Raw genomic sequence first — 16234 nt, 5'->3', positions numbered from 1 at the left:
AAATGAACACCCAGCTCCTCCAATGTATGCTGCCCTTAATCCAGTTCCATAAACCATTTGGCTTGAACCACAGTGGTTGCCAGGTCCTTGGTGAAAAAAACAAGATTTTTCACCATGATAACATGAATTAGGCTTCATGGGTCGTCACACATGCATAGTTCAACATAACTGTTTCAGGCCAACTCACTGGAAGAACGCCACATCATTTCAACAGCAAGTTAAAGTATACCTTGCAAGTACATATCATCCTTAATGTTGGTCAAATCCTCAAGGACACTATATGTCACATGGTGTAGTCTTTGCTTAACAGTAAAACAATTTTGTGTCTTTGCGCTGCCAAATTTCTCAGGCCTTCAAAGTATTTCCCAAATTGTCTCAAATCATTTTAGTACTCATCTAAATTCTCAACCTCAATAGTCATTTAATCTGGTAGATTTGTTAACACATGTTGGCCTAAAACACACAAACAATATGAAAGTGGCTTCCTTTTTCTATGTGATATGATAATTGGCCACCAATCGCTCCTAGATAGCCATATACAGAATAAAGAACTTATCCAAAAACTCAGCTTTATGGGGAAGGTCCCCATTATCAGGAATGAATGGAGCAGAAGGTATTGAGATTGACATTGCTAAAGTTTTTCACACAAAATAATTACTTAACTACCTACTACTAATGGTGATATAGGTTCCCTAATTCCTGATATGAGTGCACTAGACCAGCCAACTGCACTCATTGGTTGGCCGGACTGGAGCAGCACAAAGGAGTATATACCGCTATCTATCCACAGGCATGTTGGGACTACTTTGGATTGTTGGGAGTAAAGTCCTTTTCCTTGACAGGGGAATGGTTGGAGAGTCTGGAGCAACACAGAGGAGATTGACACGTCTTTACATCTCTCCACAGGGAGGATGGACCCTGTCCCTACCTATGCACAGCATCAAACTCCAAGCCCCAGATATTAATTTGTATCTTTTACCCCAGTGCATTTCATTTATATAGTAAAAACTGTAGGTCCCATTCACAGAGGTAAACATACCCTTTTATGTAAGTTTACTATTGTTTTTATATTCACAAACTCGCATTAAATTGTATGTTTACAACTGTGAAGACTCCGCAGTCGGGGCGGAGAACTCTGCACATGCAAAGATAAGACAGGCCTATATTTTTCTGTGTGGAGTTCTCTGCCTAGACTGTGAAGTCTCCCCAGTTGTAAAATTACTATTAAATTGAAGTTTCTGGCTGGCAAAAAAAGTAGTAAACTTATACAAAAATGTAAGTTTACCTTTGTAAATCAGGCCCTGTAAAGGGCATGAAGTAATGAGCCTATCCAAAGTGTCTCAATAGTGATAAATCCCAAAATGTCTGCAGTACACTGACAACAAAGTGGATTGTAAAACTTCTGCGAGGGGTTTTGGAAACAGGATGAATGGCACTCCGGCAGGTAAACAATAAGTATAGCAAGAGGAAAAGAACAAAAGCTTAACGGTGCAAACAGGTCAGGGGAAGACCCAGAACCCCTGTGTAAGGTGTGGGTTAGAAACCCATGCCAAGAGAAAGTATAAACAGGTCCTGTGCACACGTTTTAAGATAATTAAGACATTCACAGTATAATAAAAGTAGTTCAACGCTTGTAGTTCTGTGAATGTTGTTTAATTCAAGTTGAGTTCATCAAAACAAAAGGCGCCAGCCGACACGTGCTTCGTCAACAGGTAACAACCTGTGACTCTTCAGGGCTGGGAACAATATAATAATAACAGTAATCATAAAAGTGAAAGTGGTAGATAAAATCAATATGAACGGTGAGGCGAAGGGTGATCACACGTCAATATTCAGTGACGAAAAAACACCATACGTAAATAATAATGGAGAACTTAACGGAAAGAAAATAAAAAAAAAAGGGAGAAAAGAAAAGGAGTTTGAAAAAGGATGGGATAAATGGTTCACAGAGAAAGAAAAGGTGATAGGTCAGGAGCTGTGACATCCAGTGATATTGCATTGAAAAAGAAGGTCTCACAAAACATTAAAGTTGAGGTGAGTATGTCAAAATGACAATAAAGTAAGTGGTTATGCCGCAAAATGTCGAAAGATAAACAATGAAATAACAAAAGATGGTCTAGGAATGATCAGAGTAGAGAGAATGAATACGAATCAATCCTAAAATTAAATATTAAGGAAAACTAAGTAAATGGACGTAAAAAAGTCAACAATAATCATCGTATACATACTCGTGCGACAATAAAAATTATTCAACAAAGAGCAGTTGTGCGTCTAGCGTGAAACTCCGAGGAGAGCGTGCAGGTAAAAGAAAGAAAGAAAGAAGAAAACTGAATCCAGCGTCTCAGTTTTCTTCTTTCTTTCTTTTACCTGCACGCTCTTTTTACACGTTTCTTTTTCACTTTTCCCGTGGCCCACTTTTGGCCTGTTTGAGATATTTCAAAGCAGCCTTTCGATGTTTCATTTGTATTACAGTAATGGTTTAGTGTGATTGTATTTGACTTTTAAATAGATTACTTACCGCTCTCCTCGGAGTTTCACGCTAGACGCACAATTGCTCTTTGTTGAATAATTTTTGCTCATTATTTAATTTTAGGATTGATTCGTATTCATTCTCTCTACTCTGACCATTCCTAGACCATCTTTTGTTATTTCATTGTTTATCTTTCGACATTTTGCGGCATAACCACTTACTTTATTGTGATTTTGACATACTCACCTCAACTTTAATGTTTTGTGAGACCTTCTTTTTCAATGCAATATCACTGGATGTCACAGCTCCTGACCTATCACCTTTTCTTTCTCTGTGAACCATTTATCCCATCCTTTTTCAAACTCCTTTTCTTTTCTCCCTTTTTTCTTTATTTTCTTTCTGTTAAGTTCTCCATTATTATTTACGTATGGTGTTTTTCCGTCACTGAATATTGACGTGTGATCACCCTTCACCTCACCGTTCATATTGATTATATCTGCCACTTTCACTTTTATGATTACTGTTATTATTATATTGTTCCCAGCCCTGAAGAGTCACAGGTTGTTACCTGTTGACGAAACACGTGTCGGCTGGCGCCTTTTGTTTTGATGAACTCAACTTGAATTAAACAACATTCACAGAACTACAAGCGTTGAACTACTTTTATTATACTGTGAATGTCTTAATTATTTTAAAACTTGTGCACAGGACCTGTTTATAACAAAGTGGATTGTTTTAGAGGTCCATCATAGTTTAGACCACTGCTGAAATCCCCTGGAGCCCGATTTTCAAGGATGACCTCAAAGTCCTGTGATTCTCATTCAACCCAGTACTGCTTGCTACGTTTCCATGCATAGCACCATAGAAGAAGGAGGAGCAAGACACAAACATTGAAAGAAAACTAGGTAGAAAGACGAGAAAATAACAATAAACTCCTTTCAATGCAGTGCCAAAGAATAGAGTAGCTGCCGTCCTTTGACCAACTGGTAATGCGCAGGAAACTCACACTGCACAATGGAGAAACCTCAACAGCACAGCACATCCCTGACAAACAATAATACACTTTAGATGAGATGAATGCTAAAGGTCATGCAGGTCCCTTTGCTACCATGATTTAACAAACAGATACCTAAAGGCCTTGTGCAATCAGCTGCAGCAGAGATTTGAACCTCATGCGCAGGCAACCATAATTGATTCATGATACCCCATACAATATCAAATATAAACCATTTTAAGAAAACATTTTAACAAACTCTGTATATACCACAGAGAATGTCTTCCAGCACAGCAAAGCAAGGCCATGCGTACAGAGGCCCTAGGTAAACTCAATAAAAATCCTTGACCACTGTCCTTGCCATGTATCCCAGTGCAAGAGTGCTCCACAGTAGAACAGAGAACAAAGACTCTATTAATAGGTTTATCTCTATGGCTGCAAAGAAGCTACTGTTCTCATTCTGACAAGAATTTGGTTTGCAGCTACAGTGATCATAAATATTAAATACATATATTCCTAATTCCGAGTTACTCAAAATTCATGATTGGGGCAGAAAAAGGAATTATCAAACGGTTTCTCTTCGTTCAGAGACAAGACGACATCTCTGAGTCCGTTTTATCATGACCTGAATAAGGCGATCACAGTAACGCAAGGCACATGATCCGGGGAGCTCTGACACCAGTACAAACCAAGGAGTTTACAACACCCGGTTGGCCTGTACTGTCTCTATATGTCCGATGAACTATGGATATAATCATTGGTTTCATCAACAATTGTTAGCCTTGAAAAAGTCCTTTCGGACGAAACACTTGTCGGCTGTTTTGTACACATATTTGGTCTTTGAAAGAAGATATAATAAAGAAACATGGAAGGAAAATTTTGAAGCGACTTATGGACTCCAATTTGATACATTCAAACAAATTGTGGAAACCAGCTTTTCTGGTTCAGTACAGTTTATGTGTGCCTCGGCAAGTGCGTGAAAAGTTTGTGGATTCCAAAGGGCCTTTTTGTCTCTTTTGTGGTTTGGTTTGTCCTCCAAAGGCAGAGGAGGACTTGTTGCTTGAGAGCACCCAAGATACTAATCTAATGTGAACCATTAATTTGAATATACGATATAGTGGATGTGCATATACATTTCAGGTTAGCTTCTGCTCAGGTTCTTGTGTGTGAAAAAAGGAATTATTGTCTGAAGTGGGAGTTCCTGGTGATGTGGTATTAAATCATCAAGTATTTAAAAATTCAGAATTATTTGAGGGTTTTGTAGGAACTTGTTTACCATGTCAAAACCTATTGAAATGTGTGCCCAGAAAGTATTTTGATAACAGACGACTTCATGGGGAAACTGGTGAACAACTCTAATTTCTCTGGTAGTTGTCCATTCCCCAAGGTAATCATAATTATGGTGAAATTACCACATTTCAATTCTTGATGTAGATGGAATGAGGGCCATAACGTTTTAGAATAGGAATTCTTGCCACCTAGGCATATTGCCCACAGGTTCCTCCTGTCCTCGTCCCATTCATAAACAAGTGAAATAATCCTATCTCACCAACAGAAAAAAAGAACGAAAGAATGTTGGATGAAACCCGTTGGCTGATAGTTTTAAAATAATGGAATAAACCTCAAAAAAGAAGAAATTAATATATGTATTGCATTGACAGAAGATTTATATTCAATTGTGATACTGTAACATCTGTTCACTATCTTATACATATGTCTGTTTGTCGGTGGAGCAACTCCAACTCTGCTTTGTTGTCTCACATCTCTTTGTGAAGGGAGGTGCATTTGGACAGGGGGCGCATTCGGAGAATTACAAACAAGATTGCTTAACAACTCTGGATGTAAAATATTTTGGTGATCTATGGTACGGGTGCTGCACATGTGTTTTGGTCCACTGTCCAAATCTAAAGAATCTTTTATTTATTTATTTATTTATTCATTTATTTATTTATAAAGTTTTGTATAGCATGGACAAGACCCTAAAGGGTATCAGAGCGCTTCATATTATAGGGTGAGTAGGATACAGTTGTGAAAAAAGACATTCGGTACATAAATGAGAGTGGTAAGGTAACGCTGGAGTTAAAGATTGCACAACAATGTAGTGGTCAGGGCATCAGGATAGCGGGCAGGTGAGTAAATATTGGACCTAAAGGTCACTTAGTGCAGAGACTTGTTCATCAGTATTGTTTTCACTTCTTTTTTAAAAGAAGAGGAAGATGAGATTTGGTGGACATCGGGTGGGAGAGAGTTCCATATCTTCAGGCGAAGCCTGAGAAGGCTCTGTTGCTCGTTCTCTTTTTGTGGAAAACCTTTGGTCTTAGTAGCAGTGAGCTTGCACTTCGTGAGGATCTGCATCCCCTGAAAACTCTAGCTTTTGATCTAGATTTATGGGGGTCATGAAATGTAGGGCCTTATATGTCATGCAAGCAAACTTTAGCTGTATTCTTGCTTCATACGGCAACCAGTTTAATTTTTTTAGTGATGGGGATATGTGACCATTTCTTTTTGTACTGGTTATCAGTCTGGCTGCGGCATTAAGGGAGTCCCTTAGCGGGCCCAAGTGTATTTGGGAAGACCACAAAGAGTGGAGCTTCCGTAATCTAGCCTCCGCAATACAAGAGCTTGCACTGCCATCCTGAAGTCGTCCTGAGGTAGGAAAGGTTTGAGTTTCCTTACTGTACTCATCTGGTATTTAGCTCCCTGGTAGCATACGAAAAACACATTCAACCCACTCTCTTTGTGGCATCATCTCATCTATCTTGATTATTCATGTTTTGACAGATCAAGCATATTCTATATTTTCCGAACCACAACTAATTTCTTTTATGTTGACTCCATTGGAATTTAAAGAAACAGATGGAAATAGCAAATAGGTGTTATGGATTTGGAAACATATTCATGTTCAATATTGGAAGGAAAGTCACAATTCTTAATCATAAATATAGGATTCATCAAATGCATGTGTAAAGCTTGAAGTAGCGTAAAAAGGAGCAGATGGCCTGATTTAGAGTTTGGCAAATGGGTACTCTGTCACAAACATGAAGTACATTTTGTCTGCATTATTACAAGTGCCATAGGATATAATACATTTATAATAAGGAGGCCAGGAAATCTGGCACGTTTGTGATGTGTAGCCCTTCTGCCAGAGGCCCAGGGTTTGTAACTAAAATAAAAATAAGGCTTTGCTCAATCATTGATATAGGCATTAATGTGTTTATAATACTCAGAACCATAATACCACAGATGGAAAACAAGATTCCGGAGCTCCCTCATAAATGTTGGACCCATCAAATGGTGAACCCATCCTTTCACCTGTGTCCACAGGTATTTTCAAAGGAAGACAGACATGGTTTAGTTTTGTCCTGAAAATCAGTCAAAGGTGACCCAGCGTTATTTGGGAATGTAAGCCCCATTTTCTATATTAAAGAAAGCATTACATTTCAAATGTATTCACATTTTGGAAAATCTAGTTAGCTGTTACACAATTTAAAAGGAATTTATACAGGAAATACAAATCTTTGTCTTGATGTGCTTAAGGAGATTAATCTTATTTTACATACCATTCAATAATTAAGGCTTATTTATTAATCTTTGTGTACTCATTTACCATCAATCACGTTATGATTGCAAAGTGTGTAATCCATAAAGAATACCAATTAACCATTTATCACGTTGTGACTACAAAATGATTGCCCTATAAAGAATCATTTTTCTACAGCTTTCCAATGCTTAATATGTCAGCAACAGAAATCTAAAATATGGACTTTGTTTTCAAAACACTCATCTATAAACAACATTTGATGTATGATGACAAAATGACTGCAATTCCTTGCAGTTCCTGGGGTCCAGCATTCTCTATTTATGTAATCAAAACCTAAACCTGACCCGCTATGGCTTATTAATCAATATATCAGCTTGTTATGACTTCTCACATATGCAGTCAATAAAGCAATGAAACACCAGCCTGAATAGAAGACTGTATATAATGCCTGTATTGAGTAAATCAGATTTATCAAGAGTTATCAGAAAGGCTTCCTGATTCCTAGCTGTAAGAAACTGGGTTATAGTTAAGGGGGTGAAGACCCACCTTAAACAATAAATGTAATCCTTGTCAAAAGCTTTTGCCTTAAATCATCCCTGGTAGCTATGACACAGAGCAAACAGGCTTAACTCAGACACAATGTGCAAAGCAGTTATGCAGGGCCAAAATAGTAATAAAGTCAAAATGCAACACAAGAAAAAGTCCCTAACCAATTCAGAAAAATAGAGTACATTTTTAAAATTACATCAAACAACAAAAAGTCCGGTTAGTGGAACTGGAGATATGGGTTGCTATTGTTTTAATTAAATAAAAATTGGACCAAAAAGCATGAAGTGCCGCCCATGGTCAACTGGTCACGTTAGCCTGGTACTATAGCCTGTGATTTGCGGCTGACCTCGTTGAAGCGTGGGTCAGATACAGCAACCAGGTTTGACCCGATCTGATGCTTTACCTTGGGACTTAGGGCCTGATCTAGATCTTAGTGGGCGGGTTACTCCATCACAACGGTGACGGATATCCCGTCCGCCGAAATATAAATACCATAGGATATAATGGGATTTATATTTTCGTTGTGACAGAGTAACCCTTCCACAAAGATCTAAATCAGGCCCTTATCTTAAAAAATGGAAGCTCAAATTTTTCAGCAGGCAAGGAAGCAGGCTGTTACCAAGGAGGGCTCCACGAGTTCCGACAGCTGTCAGGGGAGATCGCAGTGAATCTTTTGTTAGTGAAGCTAAGAGTGGGAGAAATTTGAATTTCACACCCAAGGAAGGTCCCTCATCGACCGCCTATTTTTTATGCCTTTGCCCAATCAAAATTTCTTTGTTTGCATGTAGGCTGTTTTTTAGAACTTTGATTCTTCCAGCAGTGCAAGGCTACAAGCTGTAGCTGGAGAGGGCTCCATATGGCCAGATACCCTGTTAGAGAAAGAAAAGCTCTGAGTTGGAGAAACATGAATCCCCACACTCACCAGTCAGTTCAGCTTAGCAGATGTGTCCCTTTCCTCTGAAAGTCTTTGCCCAGGTTTCCAGGGGTGGTTAGACAAGTTCTACCAGGTACAGCTAAGTGTTCCAGGAACTCAGGAACAGAAATTGGGAGTCAATACTAAATCCAACAACAGTGTTTAGAGCAGGCTTAGTTAAAGCTGGTCAGCTGGGCAGTTGCAGGTAAGACTTCTTCTAGCTTGTTGTGTCCCTGAGGCTAAACATGATGTTGGCCTTATGACCCTTGGAGTCCATGTCTTTGTCCGGATACAAGAGAGAGCAGGTCCACTCATCAAGGCTCTTCCCAGGTTGCAGACAAAAGGTTCAGTCCTTTGCTGATCTTTCTCAGGTCCATTACTGTTCTGAGGAAGGGTACTCTGGATGTCATATTCATGCCTGGCACCGGTTGAGGGGAATGAGAGTGACTCCTGGCTACTCCCTAACCAAAGGTGCCACATTTCTCAGGGTTACTCTACCAACGTTTGCCGAATTTCCTGTGCCCTGCTGCAAACAGTCCCACAATGCTTCTCCCTGCCTAAATCCAAGTTGATAACATCCTTCTCCCCTTGTTCAAAGCCTGTGTGTTCACCACAGAACAGAGAAATGGCATTAGAAATGAGCACCCCTCCTCTGTGGTCACTTTAAAACCGTTCTGTGGGTAGCTCTCTCCCCACTAGGGATGGAGCCTAGCTGACTGGGGGAACAAACAAAAGCGTCTTCCCAGGTGTCATCTTCCTGTGTCAGGGAAGCTCTCTGGTAGGTTAAGTCCAAATGGTCATCCTGCCAAAGGGACACAACCTCCTTCCCACCCCTAGGCCTTTGTCTCTTCTTTGGGAGAAGTTTTCACACCTTATTCAGGCTTGAGCACTCAGAAGACTGCCGCTGGAGGCTGATGCAAATTAACATCCAATGGCTTTGGGCAAGGGAAATGTTACTTTGTAAAAGTATTTTTTCTTAATATTTATTAAAACTCTGACTTCTCCAGTTAATTGGGCTTTTATCCATTAGTACAAAGAGTCCAAGAATAACATTTCTAGGTGTTTCATAGCTGAGTATAACATTATTAAATGTAATGTTGCATTCTAGTGTTTCACTGTGGAACAGCCAGCTTTGCTGCAGTGAAAATAGCTTTTTCTAGTCACTGCAAGGACATGTTTAGCATCAACCTTGTACGTTTCCTACTTTTAAATACAATGCACCATGTCTTATGGCCTACTTAGGGATAATTTATTCATATTTGAAAGTAAGGTTTAGACTTATCTTAGGCTGCCCGAAGCCATGTTTTACCCTTCCACTGTCATGGATGGCACAAAAGGTGCTGTAGTCTACTAATGAAATGTAATTTACAGCCCCTGGGTACACTTTGTACAATATACTAGGTACTGATGGGTAAATCAAATATGCCAATTTGGTTTATGACAATTCAACCATGTTTATAGGGGGAGCATAGGCACTTTACCACTGGTTAGCAGTGTTAAAATGCACAGAGGTCTACGGCCAGCAAAACAGATTGGGCAGAAATGTGGAAGTACACCACACAAAAGATGATCATTTCCTACACCGGCTTGTAAAATCGACTTTGGGAACCTTTCAAACATAGGAAGTGAGTGTGCTTGAATCATAGACTAAACCATAGGAAAGCCATCACTTTATATGTACACATCTAAATTTCAACAGAAAAAGTGAAATATTGAAATTGAGGAGTGCACTCAAGATATGTAGATACTATGGATATCAAGTGCATCAAAGAAGTAAGGATTATTTGCTCAAATTCCCAATATCATAAACAATCAGGCCTAGAATCTCAAGTTTGAAAAACACTTCAGAGGGTTTGAGCCCTTAAATAGTAACAGCATCCACTTTAACATCTGCCTTTTATGGAAAATAGTTCAGTGAACTAGTAGAGATATTTCAGAGATCTATGTGAAATCGGAGGTGGCATGGTAAAATCGTGGGGGGTCCATTCACCATTTCATCCTTCGAGGTCAATAAAATACATATTACAAATTATTAATAAACAACAGTTATCACCTTTCAAAGAACGCACATATCATAAAGGGCAATATGTAAATATACCAGCTACTTATTATTAGGTGATACATGTCAGATACTTTTCTTTTGCAATATATTTATTTTGTAACGAAAAACTTTACAAGAAAGAACTTGCTAGTCGCCTATTTATATGGCGATAATTCTTCTCTGGAAAACTCCATGCTTCCTTCATTCTAGCAGAATGGCATCTGGCTGTGTTGAGCAGTTGAACTTGTCCTTGGAAATAATCTATTATCCGGACCTATGTGCCTGTGGCATTACAGCAACTCTTTTGATCAACCAGGTAGGAAAATGAAGTTTACCAAATAAAACTGTTCCTGTGTCTCACCCCATTTAGAAGTATGCAATGTAAAAGCTTCAAAACTGCTTGAGAAAAACAATCTTACTTTTTGCAGCCAATCTTATGGTGAACCACATGAGAACCAATGGAGTTAAAAATCATAGTGGTTGATATGAACCTGCTGCTTGGAGGAAAAGTTGCACTAAGCTCTTAGTACTCTGTAGTATGATAAGGGACATTTGAGGAATAAACTTCACAAGCAACAAATGCCACACTGCCATTTGCACACATCCAAGCAGGCTAGTCAAAGTGTAAACAAATGTACAGAGGAGAGTCGATTTATCGCCATTAGCTTTCAGAATGATATGAGTCACAGAAGCACCTGAAGATGAGTGAAACTTTTGGGATTAAGGGCTATGGATTTCTCCTTTGACTATGCCCTTGCATCCTACACCAAATACAGCAATGCATGTCTTAGGTTGATAGGCATTACATATGTTCCTACATTTACAGTGCATGAAATAAGGGATGTAACTAATGATGCACCAAGATTTTCCCGTACTACCGTCACAAATTCCCAAAAAAGTTGTTGTTAAAATGAACAGGATTATCATAAAAGAGCAAAGAAACAAGAGAGATGTAACCAATGGTTAGAGGATAGAAAGGCTTGGAGAGAGGGTTGCCTTTAAACACTTCCTAAATTTAGGGTACTCAGTGAAAGAAAAGATGTTGATCAGAAGGTGATGGTTCAACATACTATGTTGCAAAGCAGTAAAGGAAAAACCCTACATTAGTTTCATTATATGTCCAGAGGTAAAAAAACAACAGAGATGAAGGAGAACGTCCTCAACCTATGACAGTTTATAATGGCGGTTCAATAAACACAGTTGATTTGTAAATTAAAGATTTGCAGGTTTATTCCATGCTACAAGCACGCCGAGGGCCTACTCGGAAAATGTTCAGATGTTTTGGTACACACCAGTGTTCAAAACTGTTGTGCCTGCGCCTTTAGGGAGCACTCAAGGGACAGAGAATTCTGTCACGTTACATGCTCGGACAGTGATGATAACACAGTTCTAAGTTCTGGCTAAGTAAATACATAGAGAAAAGAGGCGCCTGATTCTCAAAAGAGGCTTGTCACAGAAATGGTTTTGCTTTACACTGCAATAAAACTCTATCTTTGCAGTGTGAATGATACTCAAAGAATGAATGAATGATTAAATGATAAATGAATGAAATGGCTTTTATATTGCGCATGGCTAACCGGGAGCATCCCAGCGCTGACGCTGTAACTAGAAGCATAGACACCTTAGGGCAAAAGCAAGGTTTTTAGCTGTTTTCGGAAGGTGAGGTGGTTGGGCTCCCTACCAAGGTCCAGCGGAAGAGTGTTCCAAAGTCTGGTGGCGTTGTATGAAAAAAGCCGGCCGCTATTCTGGCCTTCTTGATCCTGGGTTACAACTGCTAGGTGGAGCTCATCAGAGCGAAGTTTTCTATTCGCCCTGTAGGGGCAGATCATGGCTTTATTGATGGGAGGTCAACTCCCTTCCAGAGACTTATGGGCAACGCAGAGGGCCTTAAAGTTAAGTTTTAGGTGAGACAGACTCATCCACTTAGCAACTTCCTCGAGGCAGGCGTGGAGATTATTACAAGACTAGTCGGGATGATTCAATGCTACAACCAGCTGTGTATCATCGGCGTATGGGAAACATCGTTTACAACGCGGGGATTACATCGCGATGCCATTACATTGCGTTTTTTACAACGCAAGTCGTTACAACGACTTGCGCTAGATGGCGTGCTAGGACAAGGAATAGTATAATTTACTATCCAACACCTTCCCTACTGTACGTAGACTGGAGTTGGAATAGTAAATTATACTACTGCTAAATCCAGCGCCCTCCAACGCAAGTCGTTGTAACGACTTGCGTTGTAAAAACCGCAATGTAATGCACCGCGATGTAAATGTATGCGTTGTAACGTCATACATCCTCGGCGTATGTACTATATGAATTCCGAAGGGGATACAATATCTGCCAACGGGGCCATATAGACATTAAAAAGAGTCAGACACTAGGATGAACCCTGAGGAACTCCGCACTGTAAAGGAATAGGATTTGAGGTGGTATCACCTTCAAAAACCTGGAAGAATCTTTCTTTGAGGAAAGATTGTAGCCATAGTAAGGCTGTGCCATTCACTAGTGCACTCCTGAGGCGGTGAACCAAGTGGTTGTTCACTGTATCGAAGGCCGTGCTCAAGTTGAGGAGGATTATAGCTGATGACTCTCCTGAGTCAAGAATCTTTCTAGATTCTTCCACCACTGCTAGTAAGGCAGTTTCAGTGCCTTGTCGAGGGCGAAAGCCCATTTGAGAGGGGTGGAGCAAATCATTGGATTCTAGGAATGTGGAGAGTGTATGGTTAATGTATTTCTCCGCCATCTTGCTGATTCCAGGTAGGAGTGAAATGGGGTGATAGTTACCCAAGTCGGCTAGATCCAGATTAGGTTTTTTTAGCAGCGCCTTTACCATAGCCCTTTTCCAATCAGGGGGGACCGAACCCATGGACAGTGAAGCATTAATCAGGCAAGTGGCAATGGGGGCGATTGTAGGTGCGACCAGTTTCAGGATACTTGGAGGTGCAGGGTCTAGTGTCGACCCACTTTTTACTGATGACAGGATGGCTAGAAATAATTCCTGTGTCATTGAGGTAAAGGTCTCCAATTGATGTTTAGTTGTATGCCCACCCGCATTCGTATCCTCGAATGAAACGTCGCTGCCTTTTTGGGGGAGATGCTTGAGGATGTTTTGTACTTTAGTAGCAAAGTATTCCGCATGTTCGTTGCAATGGAAACCTGAGGGGTCCGATACAGCAGGAGAGCCAGGGACTTTGAGTAGCTTTTTGGCAATGAGGAAGGTCTCTCTAGTGGTATTAGCGGCTGACATGATCTTTTCCTCATAATAGGTGGCTTGGGGTAGTTTTATTTCTGCCTTATACCGTCCAATAGCTGCCCTATATTCCAATTTCTTCTCGGGTGAGAAATCTTTCCTCCAGACCCTTTCCAATTTTTTACATTGCTGTTTTAAGATACGTAACTTAGGAGAGAACCATGGGGACTTGTTTGATCCGGCTTTCTTCTGAATAGATATTTTAGGGAGAACTAGATTGAGTGATCTCTCAATCCAGTTGCAACAGCTTTCAACTGGATTAGGATCATGGCCTGGTCTAGATTTTTCGAGTTCTTGAGTCCACCTCTCCAGGGAGAGTTTGGGCCAGGGTCGGATTCAGGTTCGCATTAACTGAGTGTGCGATACAGTGCTTGATGGCAACCAGAAAAAGGGAATTAAAAAATTGTCTGACCACAGAAGGGGGATGGACTCTCTCCCCTTTAGGTCTACCAGATTAGAAAAAATAGGGTCAAGGAGGTGTCCTTTGACATGGGTTGCTTGCGGGACCTAATGAAGCAGTTGATAGGCCCCGAGGTCTTGAGCTAGTTCAGTTGCGGCGATCGCTGAGGGATCATCCAAATGCAAATAAACATCTCCTAGGAGAGTAAAATTAGCAGCGACACTGGCAAGATTGACCTCTGTTTCTAGCATGGATTTGCAAAATTGGCCAGTCGCCCCTGAAGGGCGCTAGATAAGAATACCTGAGAGGGAGAGGGTGGGGGTAAATTCAATTGAGAAGTGGGAGTTCTCGCAGTCAGATAATGGACTACCTGGCAGGCGACAAGTCAAATAATCTTCATAAAAAATAGCGATACCACCGCCCTTCTCTGTCGCTCTGTCCGGCCTCTGAATTGAATATCCCGGTGGAAGTGCTTGGACTATATCTGGCTCTGAGATGGAATTGAGCCAGGTTTCTGTAAGGAACAAGACTTCCGGGTCTGAGTCTTTTAAGAACATAGAGATTTCCAACGTGTGTTTGGGTAAAGATCTACAATTAAGTAGAAATAATTTCTTTAATTTCCGTGAAGGGTGGTGGGGGGACAACAAGTGTAGAAAGTTCAATCCGACAGTCAAGATACCTATCCTGGAGCATCTCGATCGAGATCGAGTGTGCACATTTTGGCCCTGGGATTCTATTTAACTTTTTGAGCTATAATGGTAATAATCTGGGGAAGGGGAGGCAGGGGTTCTGGCCCTTGGCGCTGTTCGGGCGCAGACGGGTGCACAGGGGCTTGCCTTTGGGGCGCCTTACAAACCTTCTGCCTTACAAACATTATTGAGGCAATAATTGGCTGATGACTCCTAGTGAACGATGGGATTGAGGCCCTCCATTGCAGCACTAAAAAATGCAATTTGATGACGTTGCAACCCCTATCCATTAAGGGGAACAAGGGTCACAATGGCGTAACAAGCAGCACACCGTGATTCCAGCAATAGGGAGTGCATATAACGAATACGTGACACCACTATCTGCACCTCACAATGTTCCCAGCCTGCATCAGCAATATTTAAGCTGTCAAGTTTGGGCAGCCTAACCCTTGGAAGTTCTTGGTGCATTTCCTTGGAATGAGATAGCCATACTATGCTTCCCAGCCACAAAAATGTTCACAAAGCATCAGTGCATGCATTGGGGAATTGCTAAAAATCTGCAAGGGGAGCAAAGTGTGCTTTGCAATTAATAATTTAAATACAAATCACAAAGTACTATTTTGCAGTGCAATTTCTGACTTTGCATTCGTAAAGTGAGTTGTACTGAGTTTGCAAATGGAAAATCATGTGAGAATCAGACTGATTGCCTTTCCAATCGCATACAGTAGAACTCCAAGCCGGGGTGGTTTTAGAACCAATGATGCAGTTTTTGGTCAGAGCCAAGTATTTGTGTAGATGGATGGAAAATTAGTAATTCAAGCTGCAATAAAAGTATTATAAGCCCATTCCTCCCTTTTTTGTCTTCTCTTTATTTTAGATCCAATAAATACCTTATTTGGACATATATCCGATAGCTAATCGCCAAATAGTTCAAACCTGTGTAACGTATGTTCATTGTATTACAAGATTGTCTCTGTATTACAACATTGTTAAGAAATTGTAATCAAACCTCACCCTGAACACTACTTTCTTTGGCCCCATTAAGACTCCTGTGAACCACTTCTAAGACTGGAACAAATCACATTCATGGGTGTCTGTCATTTATCTGAGGAGACATTACCCTCCCTGTTTATTTGTTATTACTAAGTACCTTCCTGCTCCTCCACACCTTTCACTGATTTCCATTCAAATTTCACTCTCTCTGCACCAGGGAATTCCTACCTCAGTGCTGCTGAAATGTGGAACCCTGGTGGCTTATCTGGGCGCTATTTATTACAGGTTTGAGGGTTCACATCTCCACCAACAGCTCAGACACTGATGAAGGAAGCTGACTCACCAACACATTCTTTGTCATAGGGGCATGTGTCATTGCACAAGTTAA

The 16234-nt window shown here is 40.5% G+C and overlaps 1 protein-coding gene across 1 annotated transcript in view; it reads left to right on the top strand.

Annotated features, from left to right (window-relative positions):
* The window catches only part of ESR1 (estrogen receptor 1), a 1483571-nt gene that overhangs the window by 1416675 nt on the left and 50662 nt on the right, over nt 1–16234 (top strand). The window lies entirely within an intron of this gene.

This window comes from Triturus cristatus, chromosome 6 (assembly GCF_964204655.1).
Source record: "Triturus cristatus chromosome 6, aTriCri1.1, whole genome shotgun sequence".
NCBI lineage: Eukaryota > Metazoa > Chordata > Amphibia > Caudata > Salamandridae > Triturus > Triturus cristatus.
Note: the sequence above shows the minus strand (reverse complement) of the source record. Positions and strands in the feature narration are given on the sequence as shown.